Below are 6,000 nucleotides of genomic sequence, written 5' to 3' on the forward strand. Positions count from 1 at the left end.
TCATGCCTACTCCCCAGTATCCTGTATTTAATTCTAGGTAATAAACCCTAGTATTCAAATTGACCAAACGGTGGAATGACCAGTCGCTATAACGTGCACTGACCACCAGGGAGCAGACACTCAATGCAGGAGCTGCCCCTGGTGGTCAGTGTGTGCTCTCACAGGGGGAGCCCCGCTCAGCCAGAAGCCAGGCTCATGGCTGGCAGCACAGACTGAGCTAAGGGACCCCCACCCCCACCTCCAGTGCATGAATGCTGTTCACCAGGCCTTTAGTATTTATATATTGCTTCAACTTTAAGCCAAAAACTTGTTTTGAATTCTGAAACACAGAATGAGCACCTAATTTTAAGAAGAAACTAGAGGCCTAGTGAATGAAATTCATGCACTGGTGTGTGTGTGTGGAGGGGGGATCCCTCAGCCAGGCCTGCACCCTCTCAAATCTAGGACCCCTTGGGGATGTCTGACTGCCAGTTTAGGCCTGATCCCTATCACAATTCAAGGCTGCTGGCTCTTACCTGCTTTCCTGCCTGGCTGCCTGATCGCCCCTAACCACTTCTGCTTGCCTGCCTGATCGTCCCTAACTGCTCCCCTGCCGGCCTGATCACCCCTAACCACCTCTGTCTTGGCCCCCACACCCAGGATCCAGGCTTCCCTCCTCTGGCCAACCATAGGAACCTGGGACCCAGGCCAACTTCACCTGGACCAGCTGCAGGCTCCTAGGACCGCAGGCATCAGGTGGCTTCACACTGGCTGGCTGCAGCAGCAGGCACCCGGAACTGCATTTGCCGGGAAGGACATCTGGAAGGTCGTCCAAAAGATATCCGGTCTTATTAGCATATTACCCTTTTATTAGTATAGATCAGTGGTTCTCAACCTTTCTAATGCCAAGCCTCTTTAATACAGTTCCTCTTGCTGTGGTGACCCCCAACCATAAAATTACTTCCATTGCTACCTTATAACTGTAATTTTGCTACTGTTATAAATAATAATGTAAATATCTGTGTTTTCTGATGGTCTTGAGCTCTACAGCAGCGGTCCTCAACCTGTGAGTCATGACCTACAGGTTGAGAACCATTATTAGGGTCACCTAAGACCATCAGAAAACACAGAGATTTATATTACTATTCATTAACAGTAGCAAAATTACAGTTATGAAGTAGCAATGAGAATTATTTTATGGTTGGGGGGTCACCACAACATGAGGAACTGTATTAAAGGGTCTTGGCATTAGAAAGGTTGAGAACCACTGGTATAGATGATTGGCTAAGGCACAATCATAAATCTCCTAGTGCTGAGTAGAGTATTACATGGATAGTTGAAACAGTTGTCCTCCATTAACTTGGAAGACATGGTAATTATGGGAAAACCTACATTTGCAGCTTCCTTGAGTAAGATAAGAAGGTAATATTAGAATAGTTTTTAAAAACAAGGACTTTTGTGCCGGACAAATATCGATAAGACTTCCAGATCTGATCACTTACTATCTTTGTTTTCTTGGATAATTTACTTCTTTCTCTGGTTCTCAATTTTCTCATTTCTGAAATGAGGGTAATGATATTGGATAATTTATGGTGTTAGATTGAGGATAATATTAAATGATGCAGGAAATTTGTACATTTTTTAGGAGGGTGAAGGAGTCAGTAGACATTAAGGGGTTGATGATACAGGAAAGGGGGGGATCACTGATTAACAAGGACTTGGGGATAACATCTTTTTAATGCTGTAGATAGATCAGCTTCCAGAAGCAGGTTTGGGGTTCTGCTCTGTCTTGGACCATGTTCAAACTAATCATTAGGCAAAAGTTGATTAACAGTTGTCCATAGGGAAAATAATACCAAAATCCTATATAATAAAAACCGAATATGCTAAATGTCAGAGCATTCATTCGACCATTAGACCAGTCACTATGACATGCATTTACCACAAGGGAGCAGATGCTCCGACCTGTAGATTTGCTTGCTGCTGAGGTCCAGCCAATCAGGACTGGGTGAGACAGGCTGGACATGGCATGGAGCCCTCCCCAGCCTGGATCATGTACCTGTGGGGTCCCTTGGGCTGGCCTGTGCCCTCTCACAATCCGGGACCCTTCAAAGGATGTCAGAGAGCTGATTTCAGTCTGATCTCTGCAGAGCAGGATGAGGGACCTCAGCAGTGCACACTGCCTCTAGTTTATAAATAATACAAGAATAAACTCTGTTTCATGTACTCACAACTGTAAACCTAATTTTGCCACACCCTAGGACTCTGAAGCTCTTTACAACTTATGCCCTCTTGCCATGCCTGGTCTAGAAATGCCACTCTTTGGAAAGGATCTGATCTCCCAACTTTCCATTTCAGCTATTTTATTCTACCCATACCTTATGTTATACTATAAAATATTATATATGTTATCAGCTCATGGGATTCAAAATACAAGTGATGAAAAAATTCTTCTGCTCTATTTTGTCTGCAGTCTCCAAAATTAAAAGAATATTGATTGAGTTTTATGGTAACTAATAGAATGAGATGAGACAATTTATTAAGAGTAATTATACATTGAACTTAGGTCTACTTAGATATTACAGGTAAAACAAGATGAAGCCATACTAATTCTTTTTTTTTTAATGTCTTTATTGATTTTGGAAAGAAAGAGAGGAAGGGAGAGAGCGAGATAGAGAAAAAAAGAAACATTGATGAGAGAGAGCCATCAGTTAGCTGCCTCCTTCACACTGCCTCCTGGGGATTGAGCCCACAACCCAGGTATGTGCCCTGACCTGAAATTGAACATGTGCTTGGGACAATACTCAATCAACTGAACCACACCAGCCAGTGTGCAATACTAAATCTTAAAGGATTTTTTACTACTGTTTTTTCATTTACCTGTCAAATTCATGCTCCCATTCAGCAAATGTCTACTTTGTCCCAAGTGTTGTGCCTGGACCTGGAAATACAGAAATGAATAATATATTCTCCCTGCTATTGAGGAACTCACAGTCTAGCACAGAGCTATAAATTCTATGTGTTGGAGTGCTGCAGGAGTCTACAATGCCCTAAATTGTGTGGGAAGTGTCAAACAAGACTTCTTGGGGAACCTGAGTGCAAGTGGTATTATATAGGAATAACTTTGAATCTGCTTTCCATCATTTGTAAAAGTTGATACTTTAACAATTATAACAATTTTTTAGACAGAGTTACAAGTGATTTTAAGAGGTTGAAAGTCTATAAAATACCTTCCTAACTAGGGAACTTCTCAGTCCCTACTTAACCTTGCTCTGGCCCATAATATATTTAACTTCCAGGGTTACTCTTCTAAAAATTCCCAAGGAATATTTGACAAGTTGGACTTATCCAGGAAAAAGGGCAGAGGGAGGAGAAAGGAAAGGAAGAAATGGTGATATTGCATGGAAAAGTAACAATATATGCAAAAAGGATGAGATAAAATAGAGGGACTTTTAGTGTAAAAGGCAGTTGGTGGTGATAAGAGAAGGTCATAGAAGCCTTGCATGTCATGGTAAGGAAGTTAGATTTTATTCTGTAATGTAATGAGTAACCTCAGAAGCAGTTTTATGAAAGAATGACCATCTATATGTTGTCATTGTCTTATATCAGTGGCAATCACCTATGAAAACAGGCAAGGAATGAAAGTCAAATTTTAACAAATTCCAACTTTAAATGACATTTAGGGCCCAAACTGAAATGGAGCCAAAATATTGTATAATTAAGAGAAAAAAATAACAGCTAAATAGGCAGACATGTTGTGCATCTCCTCCTGGGACCCGGCTGGAAAAGCAACTAAATCAGAGACCATCCACCTGTAATTAACAAATTAGACACAGCTGATGAGACAATTTTCAATAAGGAAGGGCAGAGGACCCCTTGGATTTGGACTGGAAAGGGTTGCCCAGCCCCAGGGCTGAGAGCTTGAGTTGCAGGCTACATTGCACAAAAGCCGCATCCCTTAAGTGATAGGCATAATACCCAATTGTGAAAAGGAAAACTCCAGAGCTGGAAGTGCCCAGGAAATCTAAACCTGGGAACACAGCTGCGGGGTGCTGTTCTTCAAAAGACAGCCTGAAAAGCGGCCCAAGTGACACAGTGCCAGGGGGAGAGAAATCCGCAGTTTCGGGGTGGTTTTGCTTGCCTTCATTTTGTTTTGTCTTTGCTTTTACTTGCTAAACCCAGAATATAGGACTTTTCAGCTGCAAAACTCACCCGTTTCTCATTCAAGGTGAGTCATGGATTTGTGGAGCCTGAGGAGAGGCTGGGGAGGGAAGAGGACAGCAAGACTGGCCAAGACACTTCCTAATCCTCCAAACCTAAGTGGCCATTTCTCCCAAGGAGAGCTAGATCCTTCCCAGTGGCTTCAAGGCAGGGAATACAACCTGCCACACCCTGCTTGCATTTTGAGTTATACAAAGGAAACAAAGGCTCTGAATTGCCCCAAAGAGCCCTCAGTGTCTGGGTTGTAAGAAAAGTAAGTCCACATCACTATTCTGGGAATCAGACTGATAAAAACACCATATTGCTAGACAACCCCACTAGTTTTCATACAAGGATTTCTGACCAACCAAAGCCAGAGTTATATTTTGGGACATTTACAGAGGAGTGGCCCTGGATCTGGAAAAATACATCTATCTGATCCCTGGATAGTGAAACAATACCAGCCCCACCTAAAGCCCTGACAGAAACAGACTCTTGAGTAATTAAGATTGACAGCTGGCAGAGATGCAAAACAGGCAGATTGGTTCTGCTTGCTTACAGACAAGGCCTGTGGAGACAGAAACAAGAAGAGGAGAGGCACATCACCCAAGACAGTGCCTGATGGTGGTCAGCACCTAAATACCTAACAGAGAGCCCAGAATAGGCAGACAGAACAGAAGAATGGGGTCCTAAACCAACCCAAATGGGGTATTAAAATGCAGTTGAAGTGAACAAAACTTCACTTTTTTATTTTTAATGTTCTTTTTACTTTTTATTATTATTTATTTATTTTATTGTTATTGTTATTTTATTTTCACGTTTTTCTTCCTTGCTTTTCCCTTTTTTGACCTGTTTCTCTTCTCCTTTCCCTGCATTAGTTATTCTATTTTCTTCCTTTTTACCCCTTATTAAAAGTGATCTTCTATATCTGCTTAATTGTTGTTGTATTATTATTGTAGTTTCTGTAGGCTTATACATATATCAAATTACCTCTCCCCTGCTCTTACTCCATTTCCCCTTCTCTTTCTTTCCTACTCAATTTATTTATTTATTTTCCTCTCCTTTCTTGCTCTTTTCTGCTCATAATTTTTAAATTAGTTTCACTTCCAAAATTCATGCCTATCTGCTCTCTCCTCTTCTCCTTTTCAATAAATAAATAAATAAATAAATAAATAAATAAATAAAAATTTTCCTCTTATCCATTTATTCTCTTAATCCCTCCTAAAAACTAAACCGTTACCCTTCCCCTATTTATCCAATTCCTTATCCTTATTTTCTTCTCTCATTATCATTTTTGTTCTCCTTTCTCTTTCCCAATTCTTTTTTCTCTGGTAGTCAATTCCATTGATGTTATACGTATCTTGAGTACATTTATGTTCTGTTCCTTTTGTGTCATGTCTTGTGTTGTATTTTGTGTTGTTCAATCAGCAACTCTACAATGGTTGGCAAAACAAGGTAGAGAGCAAACCACATAATCAGACATTCTGAGAGGAGACTCCATCCATGAAAAGGACAATAACATTCAAGACCCAACTACATCAAGAGAACCTGAATATCTCAAAATAGGGGGAATCCCTAGAATACCCGGTTGAGAAGACATGAGAGACTAAACCACTGAGTCCCACAAAATATCTGCTACATAAGACAAATTCAAAAAAACTGAGTGGCATAGAAATTTGATATAATACATAGGAACAATCACAAAGTATCAGCAAAAATAAGGTGACAAAGAAACAACCCCCATATGACAGAAAAGGATGAATCACCAGAAAAGGAAATAAATGAAATGGAGGCAAGCAATATGTCAGAGAATGATTCAAA

General features: G+C 40.7%; 1 protein-coding gene across 1 annotated transcript in view; it reads left to right on the forward strand.

Annotated features, from left to right (window-relative positions):
* The window catches only part of COL4A6 (collagen type IV alpha 6 chain), a 451,051-nt gene that overhangs the window by 112,575 nt on the left and 332,476 nt on the right, over nt 1-6,000 (forward strand). The gene's annotated exons all lie outside the window — the stretch shown is intronic.

Source organism: Pipistrellus hanaki (assembly GCF_964339955.1).
Source record: "Pipistrellus hanaki genome assembly, chromosome: X".
Classification (NCBI taxonomy): domain Eukaryota; kingdom Metazoa; phylum Chordata; class Mammalia; order Chiroptera; family Vespertilionidae; genus Pipistrellus; species Pipistrellus hanaki.